We start from the raw sequence: 13913 nt of genomic DNA, 5'->3' as shown, positions 1-13913 counted from the left end.
CCCTATTTTGGAGACCCCAATTTAAGAAAATGGGGGCAGATCTATCCGTGTATAAGACGCCCCCAAATTTTGGACATTATTTTTTAGGGGAAAAGCCTAGTCTTATGCATGGAAAAATACGGCAATTGCCACAAGAAACCTAACACTGTCAATAATAAAATAGAAGAAGTAAAAAAGCAATAAAATAGTTCAGCTTTAAAGACAACAGACACAGAAATCGATTCTTAAAAGGCTTCTGGGGAAGAAAAAAAACATTTTCAAAACACCCTTAAAAACAGACCATGAGGAGGCTTGGTAGGTTTTCCCTGGAAGGGAATTCTACAATCCTGATGCAGTTTTAAAAAGGGGCTTAATTTTGATGGTTACCGAATGAGTCTAGAGGTTTTTTTATAAAAAAAAACCAGAGACTAGAGGTTGATATGATAAATTTGAAACCTGGGTAGGTTTTAGGCAACAGGTTCATATAGAATCATAGAATCATAGAGGTGGAAAGGAACCTGTAATCCAGGAATCTCAACTAAATCATATGGTGTGCAGGTATGAGATACAGAGAAAGTAGATAGATAAACACACACTCAAGACCGCTGCAGATCTCAACTAGGCCCCTGCACATTGCTAAAAAATTAAAGCAGGCATCCCCAAACTGTGGCCCTCCAGATGTTTTGGCCTACAACTCCCATGATCCCTAGCTAACAGGACTAGTGGTTGGGGAAGATGGGAATTGTAGTCCAAAACATCTGGAGGGATGAAGTTTGGGGATGCCTGATTTAAAGCAATCAGCGGGGGATAAGCTATATGTTTGTGTATTTTTGAAAGGAATCTCATGTCTTCTATTCACCATGCTAATTGTGATTCAACTTGTCTACCAAAACCAAGTATATTCAGTCCCCCCACCCCCGTTGACAAGGGGGAGAGGCATATAAACATCAGTGCAAAACAATTCCAGTTTTAAATGAGATTTGAGTTCATAATACCATGGACGGTAGTTCAGGCAGTAATGGAAACCTGTGGTTTGTTTAAAATAAAAAGGTAGTTTGACATTTTTGCTTTTAATGAGAGGTCATGCAGATTCTTTTTGCATCTATTTGTGTGTCCCCTGAAATGACAGCATGAATCTAGAAACACTGGAATTTTGCAGAGGGAGGGCCAGAATTTTTTTTGCTAAGGAAGCACAATTCCCTTCACACAGTCAATTTTGTAAAAACCAGCCAGGTCAAACCTGCAAACGTTTCTTTATTGAAATGAACCCCCTGACATGCCTGCTTTTCCATGGGTGCAAGCAATCGGGGGATCTGCTCTGAATGTTGCAGCCTGTATTAAAACACTGATGAGCTAGGTCACCATTACTTCTTCTTCTTCTGCATCTCACCTATGTAGCTATTTGTCCTTAGATTATGTAGAATAATGTGGAGGGAAAGGCTAAGGATTGTACAGCTCTTCCATATTTGGCTTCCAGAATCTTTTCCCCTATATGAAAAAGTGAGACACTATGGTTGGATATTGTGTTTACAGTACATATGGCAGAAGTCATCAATATCCACAAATTGCCACCTGGTGCCGTGTTCAGATTAAGGTATCCATTGATAAACTGAGGAGAGAATCCGCTAGAGGACTCCACTGTCTGAAAGAAAGCCACAACATACAATGTTTTTCTACAGCGTCCATGATCTTTTATGCTCCTCAGGAAGGCAGATTCAACATGTCCAAAGAAGGGTTTGCAGGGACAAGGTAATGGGAAGGCAAAAGAGAAACATGGTGGAAAGTGCGAGCGAAGGGTCATTAACTAGGAAAGCAGCACATGCACACTGCACATAGGGAGCAGTGATCAAATGTGGAAATGAGCTAAAGGGTGCAGAGTATATTGCCTTTTTAGGCTCTTGAAAGCTTAGGACTCCCAAGGTCTTCTATATCCCATGTCTGCCTGCCCAAACCTGATGATATCACCAGATACATTCCTTCAAGTTGTTCCGCTTTCTGAAGTCAGATGGGCAATGACTAGAGGGAGAGGCACAGTGTGTGTGGAATGCCTTCCCCAGGGGAGGTGCGGCTGATGCCAAACCTGATGTCTTCTCAGCACCAGGCTGAGAAGACCTTTTTATTTGACTGGGCTTTCCATGACGCACCCTGACGCATACTTAAAATGCTGCTTTTTCTGATTCTATGGAATTTATTTCTCTGCTATGTTTCTGTTATTCAACTGGTTTCTCTTATAGTTGACAGTGTTTTTATTGCTTTCATGCCAAGCTCTTATGCTGAGAGTTCTGTAAACTGAAGAGCGGCATGTAAATGCTTAAAATGAATTTAATAAATACTTCTTATCGGTGTCCTTACTCTAAGACGGGCTGTTTTGCAGCTTACTGGAAAATCCTGAGCAGTAAAGGCACAAATGAGTCACACATCTCTTGCTTGTGCTTCCAGGTTAATACGGGAAGAACTCGTGCATCGTATTTGCAGGCAGATTCACTGGAGAGTGATCCTGGGCGCCATTTCAGATTTCATTGAGTGACAGGTAAAAGGCTTATTAAAGATTAAAGATCTGCTGTTAGATCTATTCAAATAAAAATGGGCAGGGCATTTTTACCGGATCAGGGAAGCTGCTGGGGCAGATGAACTACTAAATCCAAAGCCCTGCTAGACTCAAAACTGGAGGGAGCAGTTTCTCCCCCATTTGGACATAATATTCCCCTTCCCCTTTGGTCACAACAGGATGGAGAATCTGCAAAATTCCAGAGCCCCAATGGAAAATCAACATGCCAGCGCTAGTACTACCCCTGCCCCCAAATGTGTGGTTGTGTCAGGAAACTGATCTGTACCACCCTGGCATGGCACCCACTTTTTTCATTGGCAGGGGTAACCCAGATGTGTTCCACCCCCCCACCCCCCGTGAAGGCTGGGAGAGGACTTCCAAGGGCAGTTTTCCCTATTTGAGGCCAGACTTTTTCTGCATGTGCAGAGGAAGGTCCATGATCTCCTACAGCCTCTGAGACAATAGGCTTGTGCCCTAAATTGCAAAAGGAAGAGAATGCCAATGCGAGGGATCAAATGCTGTAGCTGGTGCCATCATGCCTTATGAGCAACAGTGTACATTTCAATAAAACACAACAAGAAGGAAATAAAACAGAATAGAGTACAATTTAGAGAATGGTGGCAGGGGTGTTTTAAAATACCTCCATAAGAATGATCGCAATTTCTGCCTTTGATATGAATATCTGGCATGAGGACTACATAACCCAGCGGTTGCCAGTGTGGTGTCTCCCAAACGTTGCTGCCCCAGCTCCCATCTTTCCTGACCATTGGCCAAGTTGGCTGGGGCTGATGGGAGTCGGAGTCCAGTATGTTGCAGAACCAGTGAAATGGCTAGAAACAGAGGAGCTTCCGAAGAATGGAAGGCAGGACATAGGAAGGTGCCTTACACCGAGTCTCTCTTCAGCATTTCAGACAGGGGGCTCTCCCATCCCTACCTGGAGATACTAGCGATTGAACTTAGGAATTTCTGCATGCATTTTGAGGGGGGACATGAAGAGTTTCAGACGGGACATCCCCAGTCCTACCCAAAGAGGCTGGATATTGAACTGCCTGCATATATATCAGGAGCTCTGCTCCTGCATTTTGGTTCTTCTCCAAAGGAGACGGACAACAGCAACAGGGATGTACTGAGGAGGGCAGCCTCCCAGGTTAGAGCTGTTCCTACCAGTCCGAACGACACTCCAGAAATCTGTATGTGCTTACACACAGAGAGAAGCAAATGTTGGCACTTACCGTGGTAAATTCCTTCTCTGTGTAACTAGAAATATACAGCAAATTAATTGTCACAAAGAGCATCAGAGAATATTCAAAATCACACCACATAGTTTATCAGCATCCAAATAGCTATCGGTAGAGTGTCTTTTTAGGGCATTGATCTGCATGTGATAGAATGCTATATGAAAGCAAAAAACAGGAACACACAGAACTCATTGTAAAAAAGCAAGCTTTGCTGAAGAAAGGAAGGAGGGGGAAGGAAATGTTATGTAATTCAAGCCTCAAGCTACAAACCATAGCAAAAATCAGGCAAGGAACTGACTTGCGTGCACTAATACTCTAGCAGCATACCGACCGAAGAAATTATGATCATTCGTGAAGGAAATGTAGAGCACTGCATCAAGGCATTATATGTGAATACAAAGGACCCATCACTTTTAAAGCTTATTCCTTTAGGCATGGTGTACTTCTTATTTAAATGCTGCAGTATAAAGCATTTCTACATATGTGCTTCAAAACTCTTATTAGATAAAACCCACCCATCCAGCTGCTGATGGTCTAGGCTTCCAGTAGGTGCACCCAAGGGCTTCCTGGAAACGTCCCCTTCTCCCCCCGCCCCGCCCCAATGGAACACATCTTTTCCTCACTATTAAATGCACTGTTGTTTCGTTTTTAAAAAACGTTGCTCAATTTCATCTCGTTTCATATAACAGCATTCAGATTCTTTGACTTGGGAAGCTATTCTTAGTGATAGCTAGCTCACTCTCTAGAAGGTATCTGACATCTATAGCATTTAGTGGCAGAAATTAAATGCTGGGAAGTTTGAAACAGGGATGTGTTCTTGTAAACATGCAGTGGGCGCACAGCAGAGAACTGTAGCCAAACTGAACTCCCCAACACATGTGCCCCTCATGTCCCTGTGTGTTTACCAAAACATACCATATTCACACAATATGATGCTCACAGCTGCAACCACCCCTATGTACAGGGCAAACGCGCCTGCAATATAAAACATGAATTTAAGAGGCAGCATCTATGATTCTGTGATCTGCATTACAGACATAAACTGCTTCAGGAACCCCTGTTAGGATTTCTGCTCAGAGCTTTATCTCTCAGCATACAAGGCTGTTTTAAGGATGAAAGAGATGGCTATAGATGTTTACTGAAGCTTTATCCCCAGTCCATGCATTTAATTGATAGTTGTATTTTTACCGTTGCAATTATTAGCAGGGCTGTAAAAATCTGGGCGCCCAGTCACTACTGGGACCCCAAAATGTGTCCTGCTGATTGAACTGCTGAAGAGGGCTGGACATGAGTTGTTCTACCTTCTGTGTGTGCCCCAGTATGTGAGACCTGGTCACTTTTTTCTTTTACTTCCTTAGCTCTTCCCCCAAATCAGCTGCCATTTGCTGGAGGGAGGGCCATGGTCTTAGGTAGGCTTTAAGCTCTGGAAGAAAGGAAAGGGAGGGGATGAAGACCAGAATTTGTCCTCTCACTGGTGACCTCACTTCTGTTCCTCCATTCTCCCTTCCAAATTCTATTATTATTATTATTATTATTATTATTATTATTATTATTATTATTACAGTTCCTAGGTTTTGCAGTTGCTATTGTTGCACTCCAACTCCCATCAGCCCCAGTGAGCTTTGTCAATGGGCAGGGACAATGGCTGTTGAAGTGCAGCAACATCTGGAGGGCCACGAGTTCCCTCTCCCTGTTTCAGAGATTTCTGCCAAATATTTTTAGTCACTCAAGAAACATCCTAACCCTCCTAGCAGTCAGTCAGATCATGTAATGGGAAACTTTGTATAATAAATGCTTTGTGACCTGGCTTATTTTCCCAAGTTCACCGTGATCCCAATGCTAATGCTCCCCTGAGCTCGTTCTAAGGACATTGTACTGTAAATATTTTGAAGTGCAATGTATTAATTTGATGCTGGCTGTGAGATCTTGAGACTAGCAGGACAGGCATGAATGCTCTTGCTGAAGGAGGGCAGGAATGGCAACCGTTTTGCAGACAGAAATCTCACTGGGTGATTTATTAATTCCTCTCTTCACTCAGTCATCCTTGCACTGTGCTTGACTTTCCCAGTATAGTTGAAGTGGCATGGGATGCTGGTTTACAGCAACCTCTCCCCGAGGGAAGGAAAAACCTGAGCATTTTGCAAATGTTCCAAGTGACTATTTGCAAAGTCCCTGCTACTTCTTTCCCTTGCGCCAAGCAGCATTCCCCAGCCTGCTGGGGGCTAGAGTGGGACTAGTACACCCAGCAACCTGAACATGACAAATTATGCACTATGTGCAATTTCTGCTAAGCTGGCCCTTGGGGTCCTTCCATGAGAATCACGCAGAGCATCATTTTCCCACCTGAGATACTAGGATTTGTTAGTCCAGTTGAGTGTTCAGCAGGAAAAACGATCATATGCTACAGTGGAACACTTGAGTTACCACCACCTCCTCCTCTGCCTTCCTTCTGGCACGTGGCAAACCTCTGGGATGCCTTGGGGAAGGAGGAGGTTGGAGCCATGGTGACTTGCAGGGTTGGGGTGAGCACACCCTGATCCTGTTCATAAGTACGGGATTGCTCATAACAACGCTAGTTTTTGTGTGTGTTGGGGGTGTAAGTGTTGAAAATTGCATTCCCAACCTGTAATCTGCATGGTCCATATTACAATTCCAGGATTCTGCCCCTTCATTCCACTGTGTGTGTAGACCAGGCCTATATGGGAATGTAAGAATATTGCTAGATTAGATCAAAGGCCTTTCTAGTTCAGCATCTAGTATGAAATCATGCATGGTGTGCAGATGGGTTTCTTCATCTCTCATAACACTAGAACTCAGGGCCCTCTTCCTATGAAGGTGAATGTTGGAATATTCAGGTCAGACAAAGGAAAGTATATCACCCAGAATTCTCTGCTACAAGAGACATTGGTGGCCACCAATGTGGACTCTATTCCGAACCTAAAAATGGAAAGTGTAATGTTGGTGGTCAACAAAAGAGGTTTAAAGACTGTCTCAAGGCAAATCTTTAAAAATGTAATATAAACACTGACATCTGGGAAACACTGGTCTGCGAGCGCTCCAGTTGGAGAACAGCCTTTACCAAAGGTGTCATGGGTTTTGAAGAAACTCGATCTCAGGACGCAAGGGAGAAATGTGCTAAGAGAAAGGCACCTTGTCAAATCCACACCGTGATCAACTCCTGCCTGGAAACCAATGTCCCCACTGCGGAAGGATGTGTGGATCCAGAATTGGCCTCCACAGTCACTTACAGACCCAGTGTTAAAACTGTGTTTATGGAAGACAATCTTACTCGGCTACGAGTGATCGCAGAAGGAGGAGGAGGAGGAGGAGGAGGAGGAGGAGGAGGAGGAGGAGGAGGACAGCTTTAGAAGACAAATAGACAAATTCATGGAGGATATGCTGGGTGGAGCTGATGGGACTTGTAGTCCAACGTCTGGAGCTCATAATGTTGACTTTCCCTGCAATGTGCAAATATTATGGAAATTCATGTCCTTTTGTGTGGTGGTGGTGGGGAATGGGTTTTTTTGGGGGGGGGGGGTAATGTGTAAGCAGCCCCCTACCTGAGGCCCTGTCTTTCTGCGTGCTGATGAAAGCAAACAGTCAGGACATTGGCTCAGAACATTTACCTTTGTGCAAAGGAAGACCACAAACCATCTCACTTTACAAATTTCTTTTCAACAAGTGACGTTTTCCAACACAAATGGAGAGGGAGGCATCTGAGAAGAACGAATGCTGTTCCTAGCAAAGTTGAATCAAGTCCAGAAGAAAACAAACATTTCTGCTCCAATATCAGGACTTAGTTTGTGTGTATTTTTAAAAAGATTTAGGATTCAGTCTGCTTCTCACTGAAGGTATTGGGAAAATGCCTAATTGATCTTAATGGAGATGGATTTTTCTGCATGAGTCGGAGCCCAAATGGTGCCGCCCTGCTATGATAATAAAGTCTTGCTGCACCATTCAGACACTTAATTCCTGCCTTCATTAATCTCCCCTTCATGGTGCTTTCTAAAGCTGGTCACTTCACCCTCCTGTTTAGCAGTGCCAACCCTGGCTCCTCAACTTTTAAGAGCCCATGGGCGCATTCAAAAGCCTATAGGGAAAAAAAAACGTTGAGGGCATTTCACACAAGTAAAACTGGCAATGCTTAGACACCCACCCCCCAACAGGCAAAACACATGCACACACCCAACAACTAAGTGCAAAGATAAGACTAGGAGGCAACCCCACCCACTTATATAAAAAAAGGGCAACCCCCCCCCACCCGGGCAAACTCTGCCTTTCAACACATTAAAAATGGGGACGGGGGCTTTGGATGCCAAGGTGTCCATGAGCACCACATTGGGGACCGCAGGCATACACAGTCCCCATGGCTGGATTGGACCTGGCAGTTGTGCATGCAGCATCTGTCTTAATCCAGTTAGGTATACATGCATAGAGGCAAGCAAGAAGCATTCCCTTGCTGGTGTGAGGAAGTACCTTCTAAGGTTGTTACACTATTTTCAGAATAAATGCAGAAGAATGGGTGACCTCACAGAGTAAATATCCTTTAGTATAAGTTAAGAATGCTGAAGTCCTGGCTGAGCAGCTGGCAGTGACCTCCATCAGCAAGTTCCCCCTTTTTTGGCAGCAACTCCTTCCTTTTGCTGCAGAAGAGCTTAAACGTTTCCTTGGATTCCTCAGTGACATGCAGGCAAATCCAGCAGCAGAGAACAGCTGCAAAACAGGCAGCAAATTCAGAAGAAGCTGAAAATTGATTTAAGGGGGAGCATTAAGGACAAAGCAAGAGCTTATCATAACTCCCCCCCCACACTTCTTTGTTAACACATTGCTTTCTTGAAAGATAAAGCATAAAGCTGTTTTCTTCCTTTGGACTGACCAAAAATGCAGTTAATTTTAGGGCTGCATGGGGTTTTCATCGCTGATTCTGGGCGTAACAGAATGGGCAGATAAGTACAATTGGTAAAGAAGTGGATCATTATAATGCTTGCTGTTTTGCATCTCAACTGAAAATGAAGACCGGTTTTCCTATTTGGAGTATCTTGCAAGGTGTGCTGAAGGTGTTCTCCATTTCTTCTTGAGGACAATGGACACTTTTACACAACCCTTTTAATCGTTTAGTACTTTTTCATAGTACCTACAGGAGTGTTTGGTGCTTTTGACAAATGATGCAATATGCACATTCCTGTCTACAGTAGCTTGCAAAAAGAGATGGAACAGGGATGTAGGGATAGGACAGGTGGGAGGGAAGGAACAGAGCACAGGGATATGCATGCAAATAATTTTATAGTTCCAAATTTAAATTTGAAATGGAAGCACAATAGTAAGTTGCAAGATATATTATTGAGTTATATGTTAAACTATAAGAAATCTCTGAAGAGTGGACGAAGAGGGAGAAGATTTAGGTGGAAAAGGGAAGCAAAAAGATGCACTTTTTTTTTCTACGCTTCTTAAGAGAGGAAGAGTGACAAATGTGTCCAGGAAGACCATTCCAGACGTAGGGAAAAGGAAGAGATAACGGACAGCAAATCAAAGGAGAATGGTCAGAAGGAGCCAAACTGTTGAACGCCTCAAAAACGAAAACCAAAACTAAAAGCAGAATATGAAGGGCGAAATTAAAGATCCAGTTAAGAGGTCAAAAGAGAAAAGTACTATGATCATAATGAATTTCAGAGGGATAGCTGTGTTAAGCTGTTGGTAGCAAATAAATAAATAAAAGCCCCGCAACACTGTTTTTTATATTGTGGCATAAGCTTTTGTGGATTGAACAGTGGGGCCATGAAATGCACAGGAAATCAGCAAGTCTGTCAGAGCCCAATGTGTGACATAAGTTTTTCTTGCAAGGCTAATTTAGCACCTAAGGCAGGGGTTCCCAACAAAATTTTCTCGAGGACCCCTCATCGAGCCGCTATTGTGACAAGGACCCCCATTAATTCCTAATCCTAAAATTAAAAAGTGAGAGCCAAATTAAGAGTCTTTTTATATTTTATATTTATACGTTTTTTACAGTTACAACAGAGTACTCCATCAGTATAGTTAGTTTTAATTTTCAGTTCTTAATGAGATGAACCACTTTTTAACCAACGGTCCATTTTTAACTACGCGAACTGTAGCTTCCGCGAAAAACAACGCTTTGTTTACAAACACTACTGTTTTGCAAAGAGGCAGCGCACGCCAGGGAGGAGGGAGGGGAATGGAGAAGACAGGGTACCTGCGCAGTAGCGCACAAATGAAGCCGACGTGCGCAAAGCATCTTGGGGAGGTGAGCGTTAGTAGAATGCGCGCGCTGCCTCTTTGCAAAACAGTAGTGTTTGTAAAGCGCATACAGCAGAACTACTGCCTCTATCTAATTCTAGTTTTGCGCTACACTCTGCTCATGCAGGAAGCGGCCAAAACAAAAAATCTGTTATCATACGAAATATATTTAATATATTTTTTATTCTAATAGCATCTTGCGGACCCCTCTGGCATAGCTCACGGACCCCTGGGGGTCCGCGGACCACCTGTTGGGAACCACTGGCCTAAGGTGAAAGTGCTCATGTAGTGTCCTAGTCTTGACTGGAAACAAATTTGTCGAGATAATAATAATAATAATAATAATAATAATAATAATAATAATAATAATAATAAATTTATACCCCGCCCATCTGGCTGGGTTTCTCCAGCCACTCTGGGCGGCTTCAAACAGAATATTAAAATACAATCGTCTATTAAACATTTAAAGCTTCCCTAAACAGGGCTGCCTTCCAATGTCTTCTAAAAGTCTAAATTTTAGTCCAGTGTGAAATTGCAGCACCACTGTTTGCAATACATTTCCTTTGCCCACATGCCCCCCCCCCGGCCGTGTGTATAATATACCTGCCAACAGAGATGTCCTTGAAAGCCTATTCCAAAATAAATATGATCCAGCATAGTCCTGTGGGTGCTTCCTCAAAAGTAAGTCCCACTGAGTTAAGAGTGCATAGGATTGTTCCCTTCATGTGTAAGGTAGAGCATTAATTTGATCAGAACCATTGGTGAGCTGGACCAAGGTGGCAGAATTCTCGGATGAGAACAAAGGTTTAAGGCAGGCCAACAGCACGCTTCAGACATTGCAACAAGATAAAAAATGATTAAAGACTGAGCCAATATCTTTGGACTAGAAGCGGAAAGATAAAGGTAAATAGTAGGCTTTCAGAAAGCTACGACAGACTTGTCCTGGAAAAGGTAAGAAGAAAGGAGGACCCTGAGTTTGAGAAATACATTATCTATATTTCCCAGACACCAGTTCCTGCATCTGCAAGTTGCTGCAAATTTGTTAAAGCGATAATGCTGAATGTGGACACACCTTCTGCCTCAACTGACACTGTTACACAGAGCAGTATGTTATCTACTGTCCGTTAAGTACCTTTGATTGCCCCACCCACTATTGCTGTTGGTCTATTTTGAGCAACAAGGAAAGTCTACAACACAACTTTGTTTTTGGTTTTAGCAATGCAGTTTACAAAGCAGGGGTGGGAAGCTAGGGCCCTCCAGATCTTGTTGGAATCCGATTCCTATCACGGCCAAGCCATTGGCCCCAACTGCCTGGTGCTGATGGCAATTGCAGTTCAACACCTGGAGAGCTACAGGTTTCTCCCCACCACCGTCAATCTGCTATAAAGCGTCCCACTGTTTTCTGTTCTTGGCTGCATGAACCAATGGCCTTGGCAGTATTAGCATTATATACAGTCAGACCATGGGTCCAACTTCTGATCTTCTGGGTTGCCTCTTCTGACCAGCAGCAGCTCTTCAAACATAGACAAGGATCCTTCCAGCCTCACTACCTTAGAAGGAGATGTGAGGAACTAAACCTGGAACTTGGTGCACGTAAAGCATGTCCTCTGAGCTGCAGGTCCTTCCCCAATAAAACAATCCCGGCCTCTCTGCTCTTCACGTCCCGACTTTGCCTGGCTGGTTTCGTGTTTACAGAGCTATATGGACAAGACAAGGGAAAGAACATGATGCTTATACACATCTCTCTTCGCAGGCTGCCTTTTATCTGCATTTGCCTACCTTAAATATCAACATTGTGACTTTGGAATTTTGTTATGAAGTTAAAAGCTTAAACGAAAAACTTGCTTCCCAGAGCAGCCAGAAATATTTGAACACTTAAAGGCTTTCTGTCTGTGATTCAGAGATTTATTTATAAGACTGCTGATTTTGGGACATCAAACGTATACATTCAAACTGCAGGAATGAGTCACATTTGTAGGAGGTAATTACTACCAGAAAGTACATTCTAACTTTTGTCGGTTCCTCTTTAAAATGTCCACTTAAGAGTGCCACGTTCTAAAAATAGCATTCTTTGTTATGTGCTCTGTAAAATCCATCCTTACTGTATGGTGTGGTAATCTATGGAGGTTTAGCCCTGTGGTTAAGGGCATGTGGAGGCTTTACGGGAGGGCAAGTCCTGGACCATTTCTGGAGTGGTGGCCTGGTTAAAAATCACAAAAGCTAGTACACTGATGCTGGTCTTTGTGGGCGCAGCTAACACTTGCAAACATGATACTTCTGCAGCACAAACCCTGGAAATGTTTTGCAATGCTCTTTGGCAGTTAGAGAATCCAGAAATTGTACGTGAGAGGGATTTCACAGTTGGAGGACATTCCAGGCATGCATGGTAACTTATCCTATAGCAAGGATTGGGGAACCTGTGGTCCTCCAGATTTATTATTGAACTCCATCTCCCAGGCAGCATGGCCATCTGCCAGGAATGATGGGAGGTGTGGGCCAGCAACATCTGGTGGGACACAAGTTTCCCATCCCTGACTTATGGTGCATGGCTTTGGGATCACCCTCTATTGAAGGCCTGTGGCCTTCCAGATGCTGTTGGACTCCCATCAGATGTAGCCAGCATTGCAACATCTGCTGCAGTACTTGACACAGTACTTGGAGGATGCATTGGTTCCAGTCAAGGGCGTACCCACCACGGGGCAAGTTAGGGCAGCTGCCCTACTCTAAAAGCATTGCTGGTGGGCAGAGGCGGAGCACAGCCCGGCGGAGCGCGAGTTTGCCATTCCCGCCGCGCCGCGCCACACCCTCCCTCCAGCTCCCTGGCGCGCCCTCAGGCAAGGCCAAGCACGGTGGGGAACCAGGGAGCGCGGCGCGGTGGGCGGGAACGCCGAACTCGCGCTCCGCTGGGCTCCGCCTCCGCCCACCAGCCCTGCTTCTAGGGAGGGGCACAGCCCGGCGGAGCGCAAGTTCGCCGTTCCAGCCCGTCGCGCTGCGCCCTCCCTCCAGCTCCCCGTCGCGCCCTCTGGCAAGACCAAGCGCGGCGGGGAACCAGAGAGCGCGGTGCGGCGGGCGGGAACGCTGAACTCGCGCTCCGCTGGGCTAGGCTCCGCCTCCGCCCACCAGCCCTGCTTCTAGGGAGGGGCACAGCCCGGCGGAGCGCGAGTTCGCCGTTCCCGCCCACTTTGTGGCCCCTCCCCTTCCGTGCCTTGGCCCCTCCCCTTGCCCCCCCCAGTTTTGATCCTGGGTACGCCCATGGTTCCAGTCCCTGCCTTGGAGCTATTTTTGGCTCTTTTGTCCAGTCCTTATCCTGCTCCAGAATTTCAGCTGTCTCAAATCTCCACCCTCCCAAGATTTATGCTTCAGCTCCCATGCGTTCAGCTGCCCATGCGAACACTATTCCAAATGCCCAGTAGGACATTGCACTCCCAATGTGCTACTTTGCCCTTATCCTTTCTTAGTTCACTGGTGGCAAATCTGCCCTTCCTGGCTGGTTCTGCAGCATGAAGCCTCTTTGTTCCGTTTGTTGAAGCCCTGGCCAAGGCCCCACCCTCTGTCTGAAGTCTGTCCCGCCCAGACTGGAAAGAGGACTATCTGTCAGCAATGCAGGATCACAGTCTTCCGCTGCCTTGGATTCTTCTGATGAAGACTGATGAGTTCATTGGATCTTTGCAGTCTTCTTCTGGCAGATCATGACTACCCTTCTCTCCTAGCAGCAGCCAGCTCAGGAAAGGTGAGAATCGAGGAAGGTGGCTCTGTGCCGTGTCCAAAAGCACAGGTCCCTGAAACCTGTCATTTCCAGGGGAGAAATGATTGCAGAGAGCTGGTAGGAGAGGCGAATTGGACAGCTAGTTGTGCCAAAAGAAGACACTGGCTGTAAAGGTCCAATGAGTGTGCAT

At 45.0% G+C, this 13913-nt stretch overlaps 1 long non-coding RNA gene across 1 annotated transcript in view; it reads left to right on the top strand.

The window, feature by feature from the left end:
- Positions 1–13913, top strand: part of LOC148684276 (uncharacterized) — a 54155-nt gene that overhangs the window by 23294 nt on the left and 16948 nt on the right. The window contains exon 2 of the long non-coding RNA XR_015946267.1: positions 2419–2509. This is a non-coding gene — a long non-coding RNA (uncharacterized LOC148684276). The remainder of the gene's footprint in view (positions 1–2418; positions 2510–13913) is intronic.

This window comes from Zootoca vivipara, chromosome 11 (assembly GCF_965207765.1).
Source record: "Zootoca vivipara chromosome 11, rZooViv2.hap1.1, whole genome shotgun sequence".
NCBI classification, from domain to species: domain Eukaryota; kingdom Metazoa; phylum Chordata; class Lepidosauria; order Squamata; family Lacertidae; genus Zootoca; species Zootoca vivipara.
This window is presented reverse-complemented; position numbering and strand designations above follow the sequence as displayed.